The following is a 23,742-nucleotide window of genomic DNA, read 5'->3' on the forward strand; positions in this document are numbered from 1 at the left end:
TGGATCCGGTTTTGAACCCCTTACTACCGGCAAATCATAAGAAAGTATTTAAAAAGGCTAGGGACCTAAAAGACATCCTAGCCCCCAGCATGCTGAGAAAGGACAATCAGAAAAACAGTGGGCTATGGCAGAGACAATGTAAAGGCTCTTTCAAGTGTGGGCATTGCAACATTTGCAAATTTGCACATCCAATCACCCATTCCTTCAAGAATTTTGATGATTCAAGAACATATCCAATTAAACAATGTATTAATTGTACCACTAGGGGGGTGATTTACGTCTTGGAATGCCCACGTAAATTGAAATATGTGGGTAAGACGAAACAACCACTAAAAATACGAATCCAGGAACATGTCCATAGTATTAGAAATAAAATGGATGCCCATACTATCCCTTGGCATTTTATTAAATACCATAATTCCAATGTAGACTGCTTAACATTTAAAGCAGTTGAACATGTAACACTAGGAGAAAGAGGTGGCCATCTGGAAAACAAGTTTTCCAGATGTGAGATGTTCTGGATCTATGAATTAAATACCTTGGTGTCAAAGGGTCTTAATGATAATTATGAAATTGCCCCATTTTTCTGATCTTATAGATGTTATGATTTTTACTGTTGTTTTTAGGGTAAGGTTTTCCATAAGAGGTCTTATGATTATTAACTAATCTATATATGTTTCTGTCTGTGATAATCTTCATGGTTAATTGAGTATCATTCTGTCTCTCTATAAAACTCTGGATGGTTTTGATGCCTGTAATTTAGAATTTTGTTAACTGTTAAATAATATTATGATTTTTATGATGGATTATTACTAGTGATTTAGCTGAAACTATTTTGAGATCATCTAAATTGAATAAGAGCCTTAATGCCATGTGTAATACTGGTTGTTACAGTACACCTTATGGTGACTGATGGGTTCTAGTCCAGAATAGCACAAGGCATTGTGTGTTCACTAGATTGATCTTCAACAAAATGGCATCCGTGATTCCCATGATAGGTCGGGGAAGTCACGAGACATGAAAGTAACTGAGTGAGGCATCTTACCACTGACAAGATGGTGCGGACCAATGAATATAATGAACTCCAGAAACATGGCCACATCCTCTATGCAAGGCTCTAGCTAAGCTGTACAGATGATGTGGGTCTGATGGCATTGTGTCCATCTATTAGACTGGCATACTGTGGCAGCTAGAAACTGTAAACATGCAGCTTTGTTGTCATCCAGATACTATGTTTGTTATGGGACAATATGATAGCAGGAAGTGAGTTCACTTCCTGTTCCTGGTTATGACGGCAGTTTTGTCAGTACACACCCCTAATAAGACTAGATTAGAAGAGGTATATAAAGGTTATACCTCCACATCTATAATTTATCCACCTGAAGAGGTCCAGCAAATTTCACAAGGATGAAATGCATTGAGGTTAATGCCACAATCCCTCTGATATTGGGACTATAGAGAACCTGGACAAGTTCTCCTACAGATAAGCTCTATATGTTTTTATATATGGTACAAGTATTTACTTTTTTACATGAAATAAATGTTATTTTGATTTTTTTACAATATGGTATCTGTTCTCTCTATTTTTCCTGTATACCATGGGAAACTTGATGAAGTAGCCCAGTAAAAACATCCCAGGTAGTCATTGTTCATGGATGAAAATGTGCTAGAGATAAAATTTTGCCTAAAGTAGTTAAATTAGTGCTAAATTTATACCACCAGAAGAGGTACACATCTTATATTTGGGTGACAATTTCTGGTGATGGGATCAATAATTACTGAAGATATTGCACTAGGACGTGCTTTTGTTCTCATCTTTTGTACACATATATATATATATATATATATATATACATTCCAAGAGAGATCCGGCACTCGTCCCATCCATGAGTTATACAGTACCCGGGTGCACTCAGAGGAAAGGGGGTAGAAGGAAATAAATACTGTCGCACTCTGGGATTTAACTCTGTTTTATATATCCAAAAGGTGCATAACCTGTATAACCAACATTTTGGTGTCACATGGCCCTTTTGTCAAGCTGCATGATAAAGGGGCCATGTGACCCCGAAACGTTGGTTATGCACCTTTTGGATATATAAAACGGGGTTAAATCCCAGAGTACAGCATATATCTATATATATATATATATACACACAGTCAGGTCCATAAATATTGGGACATTGACAGAATTTTCATATTTTGGCCTCTATTCACCACCACAATGGCTTTGAAACCAAACAAACAAGATGTGATTTAACTGCACACTTTCAGATTTAATTTGAGGGTAATTACATCCAAATCAGGTGAACGGTGTAGGAATTACAACGGTTTCTATATGTGCCTCCCACTTTTTAAGGGGCTAAAAGTAATGGGACAAACTAAACAATCCTAAATCTAACTTTCACTTTTTAATATTTTGTTGCAAATCCTTTGCAGGCAATTACAGCCTGAAGTCTGGAATGCATAGACATCACCAGACGCTGGGTTTCATCCCTGGTGATGCTCTGCCAGGCCTCTACTGCAAATGTCTTCAGTTCCTGCTTGTTCTTGGGGTATTTTCCCTTCAGTTTTGTCTTCATCAAGTGAAATGCATGCTCAACCAGATTCAGGTCAGGGGATTGACTTGGCCATTGCATAACATTCCACTTTTTAGCCTTAAAAAACTCTTTGCTTGCTTTTGCAGTATGCTTTGGGTCATTGTCCATCTGCACTGTGAAGCACTGTCCAATGAGTTCTGAAGCATTTGTCTGAATATGAGCATATAATATTGCCCGAAACACTTTAGAATTTATTCTGCTGCTTTTGTCAGCAGTCACATCATCAATAAATACAAGGGAACCAGTTCCATTGGCAGCCATACATGCCCATGCCATGACACTACCACCGCCATGCTTCAATGATGAGGCGGTATGTTTTGGATCATGAGCAGTTCCTTTCCTTCTCCATACTCTTCTCTAGCCATCACTCTGGTACAAGTTGATCTTTGTCTCATCTGTCCATAGGATATTTTTCCAGAACTGTAATGGCTTTTTAAGATGTTGTTTGGCAAACTCTAATCTGGTCTTCCTGTTTTTGTGGCTCACCAATGGTTTGCATCTTGTGGTAAACCCTCTATATTCACTCTTGTGAAGTCTTCTCTTGATTGTTGACTTTGACACATATACATCTACCTCCTGGAGAGTGTTCTTGATTTGGCCAACTGTTGTGAAGGGGTTTTTCTTCACCAGGGAAATAATTATTTTGTCATCCACCACAGTTGTTTTTCGTGGTATTCCGGGTCTTTTGGTGTTGCTGAGCTCTCCGGTGTATTCTTTCTTTTTAGGAATGTTCCAAACAGTTGATTTGGCCACACCTAATCATTTTGCTATCTCTCTGATGGGTTTGTTTTGATTTTTCAGCCTAATGATGGCTTGCTTCACTGATAGTGACAGCTCTTTTGATCTCATATTGAGAGTTGACAACAACTGATTCCAAATGAAAATGTCACACCTAGAATCAACTTCAGACCTTTTACCTGCTTAATTGATAATGAAATAATGAGGGAATAGCCCACACCTGTCCATGAAATAGCTTTTGAGTTGATAGTCCCATTACTTTTGGCCCCTTAAAAAGTGGGAGGCACATATTGAAACTGTTGTAATTCCTACACCGTTCACCCGATTTGGATGTAATTACCCTCAAATTAAATCTGAAAGTCTGCAGTTAAAGCACATCTTGTTTGTTTCATTTCAAAACCATTATGGTGGTGAATAGAGGCCAAAATCTGAAAATTCTGTCAATGTCCCAATATTTATATGGACCTGACAGTATATATATATATATATATATATATATACATACACACAGTATATATTCCTGGGCATCACCTGTATCCTTTGCCATCTGGAACCTGAATTTCAACTTCAGATAAGCTTTATAACTTTTTTTAAATTGTTCATTAAATCTGTGTTTTAAACATACTACAATATTAGGACCATTTGTTTCCATTTTACAAACACAAATTTGGAGTGGTATTGTGGATGTCTGGATTTTTTTTTAATATATGAGTGCCATTAACATCTATATTTGGTATGATCAGAAGCACGTTACTGTTTATTTTTACTTATATAACTTCTAATTACATTTTGAGCACTTTGTAATTTTTAGCAGTGTTTTTTTGTGATACACTTGTTTGAAGTGCTAATCCGGTATCACCTAGTGATTTGCAAAGGTGTGGGATTTTATTTTTGTTACTCTTCTTGATATTATTTTGCTATTCAGATTTTTTTCTGCATGGATATATTTATTTTGCTTTTTCACAAAATCATCTGGATGACCCAGAGAAGAAGTTTGCAGAAAAGATCATAACAACATTTATTGCCAAAGCCTTAAATATGCAACCTCAAGGATAATTCATATCACAATGATAACTAGTAAATTGTATGCTACCTTCAAATTATACATCATCTTTCACAAAAGTATTTGGAGGCTCCAGTCTAAGAACTTGCAGAATCATTGCATTCATATATGTACACTACTGCAATCAAATATTGCAAAAAACATAAGATAAAATAAATATTTCTATCTAAACTAAAAACCAAGATATATTTTATATGGAATCCAGAAATGTGCAATGCCCTTATATACAAATTTAATGTTAGTGTTATATTTATATTAGTTACAAAAGCACATGTTAATAATATTCTCATCACAGAATGAAGGTTAGAGCAGAACTGCTCTATTGGCCGCCTACTGTTTCTGTAATTGAATCTCTCTATGGTGTCTTTCATTATTGCTTTTAATAATAGTTAAATACCAGGGAATCCAATTACAATCAGAAATAATTTGATGAAGATCAAATAGATAGACTTATAAACATCTTAATTTTCCAAAACACTAATTTGACAGAAGATGGACAATTCTCAAGTAATGTGAAGTAGTCGGAGATTTCATTATGAATGCTGATAATTAAATAAATGTTAAGTGTAATGCATTCTTTTTCAATGTACATTGTTATCCCCGTCTTCTTGCTTGTTTCCAATTTAAATGAAAATGTTTTATAACATATTTTTTATGTTAATTGTGCCATCAAAACCACACACCAAATAATATACATCAAATAACAGGAGGGATATGCTGCAAAGAGCAATAACGGACATGCTTATACATAGTCTCTTGGCTTTTATTCATCAATACATTTTGTGAAACACCAATAGATTGGAATACAGACTTACCCTTTTGTAAAATGTGACCCAACAGGGTGCCTTTAAACATCATTAATATTATAATAACTCTAATCTAACATCTAATCACACAGAAACTTTTTACAAAATGTCATACAGAAAAATCATTAACAAACATGTAATATTGAAAAATAATTGGAGCTGACACATTTATAAATATGCAATGTTAATATACAGATGCACTCCCTTTACTTCTAGCCTCTTACCATTAAAATTTCTTATTTCATTAAATATTGTGAACCAAATACAAATAAAGGTGTCCTTTTAAGTGTGCAATGAATTAGGACTCAGACTACCTCCCACATACATGCCAATGGACACCACATTCCTTAAAATGAACAATCTGTTAAATAGTTTGTAGGTGGGTTTAGGGCACTTGAAACCCAAATGAATGTAATAACCGAAATGTATGGATATATGGTATAAATAGGGCAAATTTATTTGTCATACAAGGACTTTTACACAGAGCTGTAACTAGACTTTTTGGTGCCCTGTGCCAGAGAGAGCATTGGTGCCCCCTCACCGTCAATTTTTAAATAGGTACATAAGATTTTGCACCTGAAAAAGGGCCATAGCCTCATGGGGAAAGGCCAGGTAAGAGATAGGGGAGACCAGGAGATGCTGGGGACAAAAGAAGAGGAAGCTACAAATGAGAATGATAATATGCAGGAAAATTGACAGGCCCAAACAGCACCCCTGCCCTGTGGTGCCCTTTGCCTTGGCACTGGTTGCACTACCCTAGTTACGGCCCTGCTTTTACATATATAACATGCACAATAAACTTTCCTTAAAATTACAAATGCACAGTACATGAACAAAATAGATGATATGTCCTGTTTTCATATTGTTCCGTATGTCATATTTTCCCATTTTCATAATCCCTTACCATGTAAATTGCAGCTACACTACAGGGTGAGAGACTATAAAAATGGGACATATCATCTATATGTATTTTCCTAGAGGCTGCCCACTGGATTCAGTCCAGGTAGGACTGCATAAGACCAGTCAGGCTGCTAGAGAAGAGCCCAAGTGGGATGGTGGCAGATACAATTTCCAGTGTGCCTTGGAGGCCTTACAGGGACCATGCATGGCTTGTGTTCACACCTGCAGTCAGTCAGGGAGAAATGCAAATTTCTGGGACTGTGTCCAGACCGTCAAGCCAGGCAGAGAGGACAACAAGAGAGACTCTGTATGAAGGCCAGGAGGCCATATTTATACCTGTAAGAGACGGGACTGGGACTACAAGAGACTATTATATTTGCAGACCATCTGCCCATTTTAGTCAGGGTTCAAGCAGTGAGGTAGTGAACTGCATGGGGGCTAGGTTGTTTATTATTTTGTTCCTAAAATGCTGACTGTAAAGCACCATATATTTTCATTTAAACCTAAAAATGTGTGTGGATCTTTAGTATACACCTATTCAGTGTACCATCTTACTATAGCCACTTTTAACATCCCCTCACATAGACAATTACAATTAGTTTGTAAATATAATTTGATGTAGTATTCAACAGACAGGGAAATAAAGCTTCTTGAGATGCTTGTATATACTTTCCTAAGCTAGGTACACACTTGCCCAATTCTCATCAAATATGACCTCACACCTAACAGTTAGTTCAACATTAGTAATGTGTGTACGCTCACAAGACCTCTGGTTTTATCCAATCCTTGTCATCTGGTCATGTCAAAACATTTTCAAACCTACCTGGTCACTAAGCACCTAACCAATATAGATGTGTGTATGCTCCAGCACCTGGTTTGTCCAATTCTTCTCCTGATTCATCCCTCTAGCAGTGGCCAGTCTGACAACAATTAGAAGAGTGTGTACAGTGACACAATCCTTTCAATAGATGGTTTTAGCAGATGTCAATTCTTCAGAAAAATTGGATGGATGTGTGCAGGTACATTGGGTGTTTTATCTGTGACCTTCATCTCCAGTATTATTGTGTGAAAAATTTGGTTACAAATTGATTCCCAGAGGATCTCCAGAGCATAACAGTCTGTATATCCCACACAGCCTACTTTTTGGTCTTCAGTCAGAATTTTGTTCCCAAAACTGCATTGAGGCAGCACTGATCAAGAGTATCCATGATATGATCACTGCTAAATCAAAAGGCCATTACCTCTAATCTTCTAATTTCACTGTGCTGCATTTGACACTGTTGACTACTTTCTTCTTATACAAACACAAATTTCCATAGGTCTTCAGGACACTGTCTTCTTTTGGTTTTCAACATACAGTACTCATCTAATCACACCTTCAGTGTTTGCTTCTCTGTGAACTTTTTTAAAAAGTTGGAGTACCACAAGGCTCAGTAGTAGGTTCTCTGCCCTTATCTATGTATACCACATCTCATAGCTAACTAATAAGCTCATGTGATGAAAACCTCCAGGAATGCTGCACCAGAATGACGATGTCACAAGATGTAGCAATGAAATATGAGTTTATTGCAGAAACATAAAAAACAAACTTTGGATGTGGTAAAAATTAAATAAATCCAGGAATAAGCAGCAGACTGGTAAATGGCAAATGAATGAGGGCCCCATTTATAAATGAATAAAAATACCAGCTGCAATTTAAAAGATGGCGAGAGCGATGCTTGAAAAAAAAGCAGTAAACTGAGATTAAAAATTATGTTAAATCCAGAAAGGGTAACATAATCCCTTTAGCAAGGGGGCCTGAGTTCCTTTAGTTTACATATACTGTGACTTGAATGTACATTAATCCAGAAACATGAATAACATGAGAGCAAATAAAGAGAATCTTGAGTAATGATGCAAAAGTTATCAGGCAAAAATAGGCTTTTTCAGGTAAAGCAGGATTCTCAGACATAAGACATTTAGCTTTGCAAATGCAGATGTTCTTGGTTTGTTATCCAGAAAACCAGAATAGCAGACAATGACCTGCAATGCATTCAGGCCTCAGGCAGGCTAAAAAGCCATGGCGTATTCTATGCTTGCTAATGAATTAATCAATTACCAGGCACATGATCTCCAGCAAAGTGCAAACAACAGCACTTCTGGCTGGAACCAAAACTGCAGTGAATTTTAGAAAGGCCAGATGAACCCTGCTGGTGAAAGAGAATAAAGTAGGGACAGTAGCAAACCAGTCAGTACTAACAGCTCATTTGAATTTCAGTATTATCTACTACTGTATATGCAGATGATATACAAATGTAATGATGCTCTCTTAAACTCTCATACTCTTCAACCCACGTAACTATCTGTCTTTCTGTTATGTCATATTTTATTCCTCTTATCACATAAACTCAATCTTTCAGAAATGGAGCTAATAATATTCCCACCAGTCAAAAATAATGACTTACCTGACATCCCTATCACTGTTGACAAAACAGCAATTGACCCTATCCCTCATGGTTTAATCCTTGACTCAGAACTGTTCCTCACATTCAACCTGTCTCCAAATCCTGTTACATATATTTATTAAATATTTATAGAATATGCAGATATCTCACACAACACACTTCAAAACTTTTGACACACTCATTTTCTCCTTAATTGACTAATACAAAAGCCCCCTTACTGGTCTTCCCCTAAAAATAATTACCTGCAATCTTTTCTGAAAACAATGCCTAACTGATTATTCTAGAAAAACACTATTTTACTGCTTCTCCACTCTGCAAGTCTTTACATTGGCTGCCTGTATCTTACCAACTCCAAAATTAAATACTTGTGTTAACATACAAGGCCATAAACAACACTATACCAACAGATTTTATGCAGAGCAGAAGGGGTGAGTTGGGAGCTACAGTCTTCCATTATCTCAAAATATCTCCCAGCTCAAAACCTCCACTCTGCACTGTGTCTGTCATCCACACTCATTACCTGTTCCCATTTTTACTGGGCTAAACAACATCCTAACATAACAACACTTTCTTCTAGTTACCAAACTTTCAAGGCTTCCCGAAAAAATTACCTCTTTAGGCAAGCCTGCCAAATTCCTGAACCACCTACATAAGCTTCATAAACTACTGTACTCAATTACCTTCCCTCTACACTGTTTTAACATACACAAACAACCATTTGAATTTGGGCCCCAATTGCTGGAAACTTTCTTGTATGACTGGATCATACCATTTTCTATGCACTTACTATATGTAGCAGTTAACCTTATGTATCAATTTCCTATTTACCTATAGACTGTAAACTTGCTCCCTCTCTGTCTGTCCCTTAACATCCAGTATTGTGTTTTTACTGTTTTCCCAAGTGTAATGCACAACGAAATATGCTAGTGCTACATAGATAAATGTTAAACACATCTAATAAATAATACATTATGTTCTTCTACACAGAAACACATTAACATATATTAATTAAATTATATGAAATCCCTTTAAAATTCCACCCTCTTGGAAAGTCAAATTTGATTAAAAAAGATCAATAAGTGACATTACTTATGTTTTACTTTTGTTCTTTGGATCCTGTTTTTATGGTGCTTTCATTTAGTAAGAGCACTAATAAACATCCTATCTACAGCTCCTTCTAATGCCCTTGGCGTTTCACTTTACCATACTGAGATATTTAATATTTGTTCAAACAATTCACATTATTATCAGATCATTCAGTCCATATATTCCTGTTACACTTACTCATGTGCACTTGGAAAATGAGATTATAAGCTTCAGGAGCACTGTGTTATCATTCAAAGCTAAACATCTAATGTCATCTAATGCTTGAGGAGTTTTAACTGGAGTTTGAACTGGATTTGGACTTGACTTTGACATAATCTCCAACCTCAAATTAAATAATATCTCAAGCACTGTACTTCCTGCATGCTACTACTCCAACTAACTAATAACACGTGGAGCTATTAATACAGTAGATATCTTGTTAGTGACTTTACATTTTATCTTTGTACTGTATGTCTTATTTTCATTTTGTTTATCTTGCACATTGTAATCTATGTAGTGATACTAAAATTACTTCCATACTTGGCAATCTCCTGGATGGGATGCACAATAAATGGTTTTGGTGCTTTATAAGGCTTATGTTTATTGCTTTAGAATTCCATTACGTGTCACCTTGTCCAGGCATTGCCTATTCCACCAAGTGTAACCTATGTAATATGTTCAAGAAGACTGCCTTGCCATGGGTAGAATGAATAATCCTTAGAATTAATGACCCATAATGACTGCCTTTACTCTGTAATATGATCATGGTTTCTGTACTTTCTCCAAATATAAAGCTAAGTATTAAGTTCATGATTTCTGAAAAGCACATTGAGTCATTCTGTAGATAAACACTATATACATGATATAAAATTATTATTATATTTATTATTAAACTTAAGGACATTGGCCTTTCTTTTGAAACAATATACAGCCATGGCCAAAAGTTTTGAGAAAGACACAAGTATTGGTTTTCACAAAGTCTGCTGCTTCAGTTTTTATGATGGCAATTTGCATATACTCCAGAATGTCATGAAGAGTGATTAGATGGATTGCAATTAACTGCAAAGTCCCTCTTTGCCATGACAATGAACTTAATCACAAAAACAACATGTCCACTGCATTTCAGCCCTGCCACAAAAGGACCAGCTGACATCATGTCAGTGATTCTCTCGTTAACATAGGTGAGGGTGTTGATGATGACAAGGCTGGAGATCACTCTGTCATGCTAATTGAGTTACAATAAAAGACAGGAAGCTTTAAAAGGAGGGTGGAGCTTGAAATCATTGTTCTTCCTCTGCTAACCATGGTTACCTGCAAGGAAACATGTGCAGTCATCATTGCTTTGCACGAAAAGGGCTTCATAGGCAAGGATATTGCTGCTAGTAAGATTGCACCAAATTCAACCATTTATCTGATCATCAAGAAATTCAAGGAGAGAGGTTCAATAGTTGTGAAGATGGCTTCAGGGTACCCAAGAGCATCCAGCAAGTACCAGGACCATCTCCTAAAGTTGATTCAGCTGCAGGATCGGGGCACCACAAGTGCTGCTTGCTCAGGAATGCCAGCAGACAGGTGTGAGTGCATCTTCTTGCACAGTGATGCAAAGACTTTTGGAGGATGGCCTGATGTCAAGAAGGGCAGCAGAGAAACCACTTCTCTAGAGGAAATACATCAGGGGCAGACTGATATTCTGCAAAAGGTATAGAGATTGGACTGCTTAGGACTGTGGTAAAGTTATTTTCTCTTTTGAATCCCCTTTCAGATTGTTTGGGACATCTGGAAAAAGGCTCGTATGGAGAAGGAAAGGTGAGCGCTACCATCAGTTCTGTGTCAGGCCAACAGTAAAGTATCCTGAGACCATTCATGTGTGGGGTTGCTTCTCAGCCAAGGGAGTGGACTCACTCACAAGTTTGTCTAAGAACACAGTCATGAATAAAGAATGGTACCTAAACATCTTCCAAGAGTGATTTCCCCAACCTTCCAAGAACAGTTTGGTGATGAATAATGCCTTTTCCAGCATGAAGGAGCACCTTGCCATAAGGCATAAATGATAACAAAGTGTCTTGAGGAAAAAAACATAAAAATTTTGGGTCCATGGCCAAGAAACTTCCCAGACCTTAATCCCATTGAGAATTTGTGGTCAATCTTCAAGATGTGGGTGGACAAACAAAAACCCAGAAATTCTGACAAACTCCAAGTATTGATTAGGCAAGAATGGATGGCTATCAGTCAGTTTGTGGCACAGAAGTTGATTGACAGCATGTCAGGGCAACTTGCAGTGGTCTTGAAAAAGAAGGGTCAACACTGCTAATATTGACTCTTTGCATAAACTTAATGTAATTGTCAATAAAAGCCTTTGACGCTTATGAAATGCTTGTCATTTTACATCAGTATACCATATTAACATCTGACTATAAATTCTAAAAACACTGAAGCAGCAAACTTTGTGAAAACCAATACTTGTGTAATTTTCAAAACTTTTTGCCATGGCTGTAGGCCTGGTTATATGCTTGGCTTCTGCTTGCCAGCAATAAACTGTACCCTGAGCTTTGGTGTCATAGAGCCTTCAAGGGCTTCACTTAAAAATCTTGCATTCATGTGTACATATAGTAAAGAAACCTATTTATGCATGTGCAACTGGTTCTGATCAGTGTTTTGGTTTTTGCCCATTGTGGGCTACATTTACTAAACTGAGAGTTTTCATAAGTGGAGATGTTGCTCATAGCAACTAATCAGATTCTAATTAACATTTACAGTAACTAGCACATTCTACAAGATAATAGCTAGATTTGGATGCTATTTGAAACATCTCCACTTCAAGAAACTCTCACTTTAGTAAATTTACCCCTGTGAGTTCATAACAGAATGACTCAGCCATACTACTCTGTCCTTGATTCATGTTAGCAATGCAAAAATGGATTATTTATGCCTGCTTCTTTTAATTTGGGAGTTCCTTTATTTCAGGCTCTGCAGCTAGACATAATGCTCATAGCTAGCACTATTGCTGGATTTAATGCCAAAGATGCTGAAACACTTCAAATCTACTTTGGATAGCAACCCCGTGTATGCTGCATCTGATATAGCCTGTTCCTTTTTGATTGTGGTATTCCAATTAGGAGGAAAAGTCAAAGGCTGGTCTACTGTGGTCCCCAGCAAAGGAACTTTTGTAGGGTTTGCTGGTCCTCATCTGGATTTTGCTCAGAGGTCTAAGAATTTTAGTAGTTACAAGTCCAGACTTTCCAGCAGTCCTCAGCCTTGTTTGTCAGAGGAAAGCATAGTTGCAGAAGAAATTACCAACTGTGCCTGCACAGTATGGGGTTCAGCGTGTGCAGCCCAAGGAGGGGATTCATTGTTTACAAATCCAGAAGGTGATTCAGTGTGTGCAGACCCAGTGAGGGACTCCATCTGTGCCATCCTAGTGGGGAATTTTAGACATGCCATTTCAGTGGTGGACTCCAGCCTGCCAGTTCCAAAGAGAGTGCTATCCTTGCCAAGGCATGTGTTTGCTACCTAGCCAGAGGATTGAGAAGTACCTACCTTGCCAGAGATTGAAAGATGATCACAATGCCAGACATCTGAGAGGTGCCTGCCTTGCTAGAGGTCCAAAAAGTGCCTGCTTTTCCAGAGCTGCCTGCTTTGCCAGTGTTCAGAAAGATGTCTGTCACCTTGCCCGAGGTCCCAGATGTGATTGCTTTGCCAGAAGTCTGAGAGGTGATCACTTTCCACAAAGTCTGAGAGGTGTCCATCACTTTGCCAGAGGTCTGAGAGGTAATTGCTTTGCGAAAGGTTGGAGAGGTGTATGTTGCCTTGTCACTGGTCTAAGAAATGATCACTTTACAAGATGTCTGACCAGTATTTGCCACTTTGCCAGAGGACCAAGATTTGTCCATTGCCTTACCAGAGGTCCAAGAAGTGTCTAACACCTTGCCAGAAATCTGAAAGGTGTCTGACACCTTTCGTGCCCTGGCAAGGTGACAATCACCTTGCCAGAGGTCCAAGAAGTTTAATTCACCTTGCCAGAGGTTCAGGAGATATTGGTCACCTTGCCAACGGTACAAAAGGTCCAAGGGATGCATGCCACCAGTCCAATGGTTCCAAACTCATCTACCACCAGTATGGTGTCTGCCCAGTTTGATGTCCAAGGGAGGTCTGCCACCAATTTTTTTGGTTTATGCATCTGTCAAACAATCTTCTGAGGCCTTGAGTCCTGTATCCATTCTTGCTGAGTTGTGTGCCTAATCTGGGTGCCCTGTCTAGTCAAGTGCCTTATCCAGTCTTCTAGCCAAGTTGTGTCCATTCTTATGTACCAGAGATGACTGATAACCAGTAAAGTGTCCCAGGGATGTCTGCCACCAGTCCAGTGGTTCTAGTCTCACCTGTCACCAGCCTGGTATTTCCAGTCTTGTTTGTTGCCAGTCAATTGGTTCCTGTGTCTGCCCAGTCCAGTTTCCCAGAGGTGACTGCAGTCCAGATGGAGGAGGTTAAGTGCCCAAGCCAGTGAACTCTCCAGCTGTCAGACTATTTAATTTGATTGAAATATCACTCATTGTATGGCTTTGGTGCAACAGCATGTTACTCACTATGATGAATCATCTAATGTTAATGGACAGGACATAATAGCCTTCTTTTTAATGAAGTTCAGAGGAGAGGCTTTGATGTGAGAACACTCTCTTCTTGACTCTAAAGACCCTGCATTGCAAGATCTTCATGAATTCTCTAGGACAGTAATCAGGAGGTATATTACACCCTCTATTCCTGCACAACTGGATTCCACCTTTAAAACAGAGTAGTCAGAGAATTCAAAAGTAAAAATAAAGAAGAAGAAAAAGAAAAGATTACCTTTAGGCACCTGGAATCTTTTTACTGGAGGGCAACATGATGTTAGAACTCTGGGCCTGTTTCATTACGGATCGCTATTGCGATCATGGATGTGATCACACACACAGGTCTCATGCGAAAATATGCTAATGAATGCAATTGCAAAGCCATTGCACAGCCAGCATAGAGACGCCCACTACAGCTGTAACACCTTGCAGTCCTGCGTATACATCGGTAACATCGAGTAACATCGACCCCATATGCACAATTACAACAGGTCGGACCTTACTCAATAATTGATAACCTCATCGGACACAGTGAGAACTTAAGCTAAGTATGCCATTGCACTGGTTAATTTATATTGCCCATGTAATGGAGTTCAAACATACAGACATGTCTGCTTTTCTCCTACCTTTCCCAAATGCTGACATCCCATCCCTTGTTCTGCTATGGCTTTGTATCTGCATAGGTGATCGCAGTGCAATCACCTTTGCATATGCTGTTGTGATCCGTAATTAATCACGCCCTTTGTTCTGTTTTGCCATGTTTCCGGGCAGAATGTCTCCCCACCACTAGGGGTCACCAAGCCTCCTATATGTAGTTCTGTATCCTGCCAGAGGGGCTGCTCTTCTGTCTTTGTTCTGAGGCCAGGTGTGAGGTGATTGATCATTCTTTCATTACCAGCATGGACAACACGTGACACATGCCTTTTTAGTCTGCTGGATCCCAGCACTATTTGCTGTTTCTTTAACATTTCCTGTACTGGACTTGTGTTCTTCAGAGGTTCTTGTGTCTCTTTAGACCTTGCCTTTGTCTGCTGTATCAGCCCTCTGTCTGGATTCTGGGCTTGTCTATTTGCATACTCTATATTACTATTTGCAACTTGCCCCTGTTCTGTACCTGAAACACGGACAATATTCAACAGCTACCTGATTCTTATCCAGGTTGTAGGCAAGTTTTTGCTATTCTTCATGCCTGCAATGAACTATACCCTGAGTTTTGCTTTCACATTCTGCAGTCTGCCCAAGCTTAGCTTAAAAACTGCATTCAAACGTGCTTATGATAAATAAACCTTTTTCTGCAGCTGCAACTGGTTCTGATCAGTGTTTTGGTTTGTGCACATTGTGAGTTCATAACATAGGCCCTCATTCAGAGCCGTACGCTCTGAGCAGAACGCACGCTCTGAATGAGGGCCGCCCTCCATAATTATGGAGCGTCCTCCTGGACGCTCATATAGCTGTGGGTCACCACCCACAGCCTATATGAGCATGCAGTTTGATGGCCGCGATGGTCTTGACCATCGTGACCATCGCCACTGTGAGCCGGAGCCTGCGGTTCAGTTTTTCAACCGGAAGGCCCGGAGTGATTTTGGCTCCCACTAGTGATGTCAGTGGGCCAGCTTCTGATGGTAGGCGTTCCCTTGGGAACGCCCCCGTCAGGGAGGCACGCCCCAGGCACGCCCACCAAAGGGGGCGTTCTGTCAATCAACATCGACAGCATGCCCCCTTTGATCAGACACAACGAGCGAAGGAAAGTCCTTCGCTCATCGCATCTGGCGCATGCGCACGATGGAGCTCCCGCCGTCGTGCGCATGCTCAGTGCACAACATCGACCCACTTGCGAGCGAACAGCCGCTTGCGAGTGGGTCTGAATCAGGCCCATAATCTCCAAGTAAATCAAAGATTTTAACTAATCTCAGTAAAGTAATACATATGCAAATAGGAATTGCTTTGTAGCAAATAGAGATATGCACCGACCCCCATGTTTTGGATCTGGATCTGTATTTTTTCTTAAAAAATAAAAAACAGCTAAAATCACATAAAATGGGCCATTTATGTTCCTACAGTATTAATAACCTCAATAACATTTATTTTCACTCATTTCCAGGAATTTTTAACCACCTCATAGCTCTCGATATTGATTTGTTCATCTTGTTTATGCCAATAATTTGCACCAAGATAGCTGGCTGACTAAGCTAAGCTGCAGCAGTTGGTGGCACAAACACATGGCAGTTCAACTTCAAACATGGCACATCAGGAAACACTTTTATTATTAAAGAGAGGCCTGAGGGAGTTGGAGTATGTATGTAGTTGAAGGTTGGGCAGTGACAGGCAGGGTTGATTGGTAGTAAATTTTATTTTGTTTTTTGATTCAAAAGAAAATGTATGAGGGAGAAGGTGAGAGGAGAAGGCATTTACAAAAAAATGTGACACAGTACATTTACATCAGTCATTGCCACAGAAGAATCCTTGAGCATGGCTGCTGCTGCTGGGAGTTGATATTCTCAACCCAGAAGGTGACCAGGAAGAGTGCTTTCCCCCCAAAAAAATAAACAATTGCAAATCTTCTATAAAGGCTTTTCCCAACCTGTACAGGGACATAAAAAAACATAGTTAGTTAGTGGCCTCAAAGTGTTACTTAACCAGCACAGATATGTGGACAAGTGTAAGATCTATGATTTAAGGGCAGGGGTAGCCAACCCTGGTCCTCAAGAGCTGCCAACAGTGCATGTTTTCCAGGTCTCCTCACATAATCAAAACTATTATAATTAACTCCACCTGTGGATCTTTCTAAATGTTTTGGTAAGTAATGAATACACTTGCGGCTAGGTCATCTGGAAAATGTGTGCTCTCGAGGACTGTAGTTGGCTACCCCTGATTTAAGGCCTTATGTTGTGTCTTTCTTGAGAATCCTGTGCCTACTTCTGCAGGTAGGAGTGGATTTTCATCCCAGAAGGGGACCATGAAGAGTGCTTCCAAAAAACAATTGACTTAAATAATCCTTTGCAAACCTTCTGTTCTGTAACAGAATTTCCCAAACTGTACATGGACATTGAAAAAACAGAGTTAGTTAGTGGCCTTCAAAATGCCATTGTTCCCACTGTCCACTTCTTTGATATGTGAATAATGAATATGTTAGAAATGTAGAAGGCCAAAAATTGGGTGGACCACACATGGCTGAATGATCAACCTTGGCGACTGAATCAGTGTCATAAGGAAGAGGAGGCTGCAAACTCAGTGTCATGTTATGAGTTGGCCATATGGGGTATGTTGCTGTTAAAGGATCAGGCTGGTTATCAGTGGACACATTATTATAGTTGTTGTTATTTTGAGTTGCCATCTCCTGAAGGGTGTTTACCAACAGACAGAGACTACCTACCTATCAGCTCAGGCATAGTCACTTATTGAGCAACAGAGCTCTGTTCTCTGGAGGGTAGCCAAATAGGTGGGAGCCCCTGTTCCAACTTCTGAAGCTCTTATCTCTCCACATCATCTATGTCATCAGGGACATCTAGCTCCTCTTTCTGTACCCTGCTCACCCTTTTTGCACAGGAAATCCAGGATAGATGGTTTGTAAGAAGAAGGCCTAGCAAAAGATGGGGATGTTCATTATCAAGACCTGGTACCCCCAGTGGGTGTAGTCTGGGAGGTATTGGTTGGCATGCAGGCAGCAAAATAACAAAGACCTGAATGTTGTCTGTGCTTGCTATTCAGAATTTCAGTTTGCGATTCAGGTAGGAATGAATAAAGTTGGCTACAGAACACAGTGACAGAATCACTGGATGTCTTAGTGCATTCAGGCCAAACACGATCCATGAATTCCTAGACAGATTCCTGGCAAAGGTGGGTGTTATAGCCAGACACTTTGAAGGCTGTAACTTTGAACTGCTTTATAGAAAGCATGTGAATGAAACCTTTCCACACTGCAGAACATGATGAACATGAAATCCCTTGAAGTTCAGCACCTAGAGCATCTTTATTCATGTTCTCTATGGCCTCTCCTGACTTTTGTTTACATTTTTGAATATAACAGTTTTAGAATTTAGGATGTCTAGTCTATATAGGTTTGTAAATAAATATAGGTTTTAGTTTTTTAGAGCATATAAATTTATAAGCTGTTAGGATAACATTTCTCCTATGTTTAAGATAAAAAACTAATTTTTGTAATCCAATAACTTAAAAAAAAAGTTTTCATTGCAATATTCATGCAGCCCCTTGACAGACAGCAGCACCTCACCACTGCGCACCTACACCAATGACAGTGACAGCCAGATGTGGCTGACATGCACACAAAAAAAATTTGACAAAAAAGAATACAATTTATTTTTATTTTATTATGCTCCAGAACCAGAGCACAGATTGATCATGACTGAAGTTGGGCAGCAGTAGATTGCAACTTGCATTGCTGGCTGGATCTTGTGTAGTACTGTGGTTAAGCCTAACATGCACACACACACACACACACACACACAGAAATATAAATTACACTTTTATTGATTTTTTTGACTATATATATATATATATATATATATATATATATGTTTTTTTTAGTCCAGAACTTGGGCCCAGATGGACACAGCACAGGCCAGATGTATCTGCAGTTCTGCACCAGCCCTGATGGACACAGCAGGCAGCAAAGCACCAGCCCAGAATTGATGAGCACCACCAGCCCAGGACACAGCAGACAGCACAGACAGCCCAGATGGATCAGCAACAGCCCAGATGGACACAGCAGACAGCACAGTGACAGCAGCAGTCCAGAATGGATCAGCACCGGCCCAGGACACAGCAGACAGACAGCACCAGCACCGTTCCCAGCCCTACACTACCCAACCTCCCTGTTTAGTCTCCATAGCAGGAGTAAAATGGCATCCATTGTGTGGTCCCTTATATACTACATTGATCATAGAAATGAAAGCTCTCAAACCGTGAGATTTCAGACTCTATAGTTTTGCCTCGGTTTGAGATCCGAGTCAGGCGGGAAAAATCGAGCCTGCTAGGATCTGAATTGGATCAGCTAAATGTGGGTGGGCTCTGATCTCTGAAATCCAAACCTGCTCATCTCTAGTAGCAACCAATCAGATTCTACTTATCATTTATCTAGCACCTTCTTGAATATAATAGCTAGAATCTGATTGGTTGCCTTGGGCAGGAAACATCTCCACTTCTATTAATTTGCACTTTAGTAAATATGTCCCTGCATGTTAATGTGTATCTTTATAACAATGTGTGGATGACACAAGGAATTGCCCATTTATAAATATCAGCAGGTCACACAATTAAAGCAGCTTAGTGTAACATGTGATTTTAGGTATTTCCCTTACTGTAATAGTAGCATGAACACAGAAAAAAGAGAGATTTGCCCTCCAGCACACTGCAGCAAAAACAATACTTAAATCCTACATGATAATAGAGATTTAGAGGTATTGGTTACACATATGTGCAAATATATGAATAAGTGCCAGGCCAATCATCAAGGCTCCTCTATACTGGCATCCCTAATATTAAGGGGCTCACGTCCGAGAAGCAAGGCACCCCAAAAAAATTCCAACCAAGGGCCATCCCCATGACATCACATGAAAAAGGGAAAAAGGTGATAGTGAAGTATTTAGAAAAGATGTGTAAAGATAAATCAATAAGTGTTAATGAAATGATAAAGAATTAAAATGACATATATAATGTACAAACAAATAGAGAAGTGATAAAAGTATTCTATGTGAATTAAGTGGTGATGCCATGAGAAAGGCCCAGTCAGAACCCCCCCGGGGGCCCCACTCCCAAACGCTCACCCCAAAATAATTATTGCTACATAATATTAGCACCCACTCTGGGTCATATAATTTCAATTGATCTACTGCATGATAACAGTACATATGTAAGCTGAGAGCTAACTTACCTTGGAGGTACCCCAAAAAAAACTCCACATGGCACCTCCTCCTAATGCTGACTGCCTTCATGCCTCTCCAAATTTTCAAAGAAAAATGGTAGTTGCTCAGATCAGCTTAATTGCATAACACAGGTGCTTGTAAAGACCGGGGTTTACACTGAACACAGAAAAAAAGAGAGATTTGCCCTCCAGCACACTGCAGCAAAAACAATACTTAAATCCTACATGATAATAGAGATTTAGAGGTATTGGTTACACATATTTGCAAATATATGAATAAGCGCCAGGCCAATCGTCAAGGCTCCTCTATACTGGCATCCCTAATATTAAGGGGCTGACGTCCTAGAGTGGGTGCTACCATAATGTAGCAATAATTATTTTGGGGTGAGCGTTTGGGAGTGGGGCCCCCGGGGGGGTTCTGACTGGGCCTTTCTCATGGCATCACCACTTAATTCACATAGAATACTTTTATCACGTCTCTATTTGTTTGTACATTATATATGTCATTTTCATTCTTTATCATTTCATTAACACTTATTGATTTATCTTTACACATCTTTTCTACATACTTCACTATCACCTTTTTCCCTTTTTCATGTGATGCCCTGGGGATGGCCCTTGGTTGGAATTTTTTTGGGGTGCCTTGCTTCTCGGATGTGAGCCCCTTAATATTAGGGACGCCAGTATAGAGGAGCCTTGACGATTGGCCTGGCGCTTATTCATATATTTTCAAATATGTGTAACCAATACCTCTAAATCTCTATTATCATGTATGATTTAAGTATTGTTTTTGCTGCAGTGTGCTGGAGGGCAAATCTCTCTTTTTTTCTGTGTTCAGTGTAAACCCTGCCCTTTACAAGCACCTGTGTTATGCAATTAAGCTGATCTGAGCAACTACTATTTTTCTTTGTAATAGTAGCATGCATGAACAAATCTTTGATATTTTTCCTCTTCAAAAACATGTAATTGGAAACATCTTCAAAGCACTTTAGATCCAGATCCCTGCAAACTAAATGCCATAGTGCTTTTTTCGCTCTTGAAATGATTGTGCTGTTAGCTGTATAATTACTTGCCAAGATACTCCTGTTAGCTTTACTCCTTTTATTGTTATGGGGACTAAGAATATGTCCCTGAGGAGAGAAAGGAACTGTTATGGTGCATAAACACATAGCGATTTAAAAGGATGATTTTAACAATAACGATATCACTATCGATACCGTTACTTTTCATATAGTTCTTTTAAATGGTCCCAACCAACTTACCTTAGACCAGCGACGCGCGGCCACATATGGACATTAGCAATATCGTCCATCGGCCGTGCATGCTGGTCAACTTGTGAATGCAAAAAAGATGGCCTTTAGGAAATATAAGCAGACTCAAAATAATGAAGACAAAGAGGTGTATCTTGTAAAACAGAAGAAGGCTAAGAAAGTAATCAGATGAACAAAGGCAAAAGCTGAGGAGAAAATGGCACAGTCAGTGGGTAAAGGGGGTAAACATTTTTTAAGTGTATAAGCGAAAAAGTAAAACAAAAGGTGGAAAAAAAGACTAAAGATAGAAAGAGGGAGTCTTGTTGAGGGAGACAATGTAATAGCTGATCATCTTAATAATAATTATTTTTGTTCAGTATTCATTACATAGAGAGAGGGCAAGGGGCCACATTTAATTTGCAGGTGTAATCAGAAAAATGAGGTAGGAACAAGCATATTTACAGAGGAGAAGATCCTAACAGAACTCTCAAAACTGAAAGTGGATAAATCAATGGGGATTGATGGGATAAATCCAAGGATACTAAATGAGCTTAAAGGGGTGCTGGTAACACCATTAACAGAATTATTCAACCAGTCACTAGCTACTGGAGTAATTCCAGAGGACTGGAAAAAAGCAAATGTTGCCCCGCTGCACAAAAGTTGAAGCAAGGAAGAGGCAAGCAACTACCGACAGTGAGCCTTACATCACTAGTTGGAAAATTGATGTAAACACTCTTAAAAGAAAGATACATAGATTATCTCAAATCCAGCAATTTGCAGGATCCCAAACAGCATGTATTTACTGGGTGGAGATCATGTCAAACAAATCTTATTGACTTTTCTGACTGGGTGAGTAAGGAAATAGATAAAGGGGGCCATAGATATAGCTTATCTAGACTTTTGTAAGGCTTTTGACACTGTTCCACATCACAGACTGTTAATTAAACTGGAAAGCATGGGATTGGATACAAACATAGTTAAATGGATAAGATCATGGCTGCAGGATTGGAAATAGAGAGTTGTAGTACACAGAGTGCAGTCTCAAGAGGGAAATGTTACCAGTGGAGTACCTCAGGAATCTGTACTTGGACCAGTGCTTTTTAATACATTTATTTGTGACATTGCAAATGGTATTGAAGGGAAACTATGCCTTTTTACAGATGACACAAAGGTAATCAACAGGGTAGACACACCAGGAGGGGTAAAACAAATGATTTATTATCTAGGTAGACTAGAGGAATGGTCAAGAACGTGGCAACTACAGTTTAATGCCAAAAAATGCAAGATCATGCACTTGGGTCTCAAAAATCCAAAGGCTAAATATAGTATTAATGACACTATACTGGAAACTACTGAAGAGGAAAGGGATCTAGGATTCACTATTTCAGGTGACTTAAAGGCAAGCAGACATTGAAAGAAAGCAATGAGGAAGGCAAGTGAGATACTTGGTTGCATAGGGAGAGGAATCAGTAGTAGAAAGAAAGAAAGAAGTGATAATACCATTGTATAGGTCATTGGTACATCCTCATCTCGAATACTGTGTTCAGTTCTGGAGGCAATAACTCCAGAAGGATATTAATACATTAGAGACTGTACAAAGAAGGGCAACTAATATGGTGCAAGGTCTACACCACAAAACGTACCAGGAAAGACTAAATGATCTTAATATTTATAGTTTGGAGCAGAGAAGGGAGAGGGGGAACATGATAGAAGCATTCAAATATATAAAGGGTTTTAACAAGGTAAAGGAAGGAGACATTCTTCAAAGAAAAAGAAGTAGAGGACATGTTCTGAAACTGGAGGGTAGTAGGTTCAGGGGAAATTTGAGAAAATTACTTCACAGAAAGGGAAGTGGAATAGCCTCCCATAAGAGGTGGTAGAGGCTAAGACAGTAGACCAATTTAAACATGCATGGGATAGACATAAAGATATCCTTCAGAATAAGTAAGGATCAATAAGGGTTGAGGTAACAACATATTTAAAAATGGGGCAGACTAGATAGGCCAAGTAGTTATTATCTGCCTTCAAATTATATGTTTCTATTTTGAGCAAGTTACTATAGGGACCCGCGATTGATGATTACAGATCGCTATAGTCGGCAGTAAGTTGGTGGTGTGCTGGATTATCGATATTGATCATTCAGCATACCAGGGAGGGTGCATAATGATCTGCCAGCGATATTGTATCATTGGCAGATCGTTACATGTGTACGTACCATTAATTTCTGTTGTTCTAATTTATCCTCCTTATAACTTCTCTGAATTAATCATTTTATAACATTATCCAGCTGTTCAGGTTATCACCTGTATAATTAATCCTGGCCCCTCTAAGCATTTGCAAATAGAGTAAAACCAGAGGCTCCCAAACTCAGTC

This window comes from Taudactylus pleione, unplaced genomic scaffold, assembly GCF_031769625.1.
Source record: "Taudactylus pleione unplaced genomic scaffold, aTauple2 ptg000005l, whole genome shotgun sequence".
In the NCBI taxonomy this organism is placed as follows: Eukaryota; Metazoa; Chordata; class Amphibia; order Anura; family Myobatrachidae; genus Taudactylus; species Taudactylus pleione.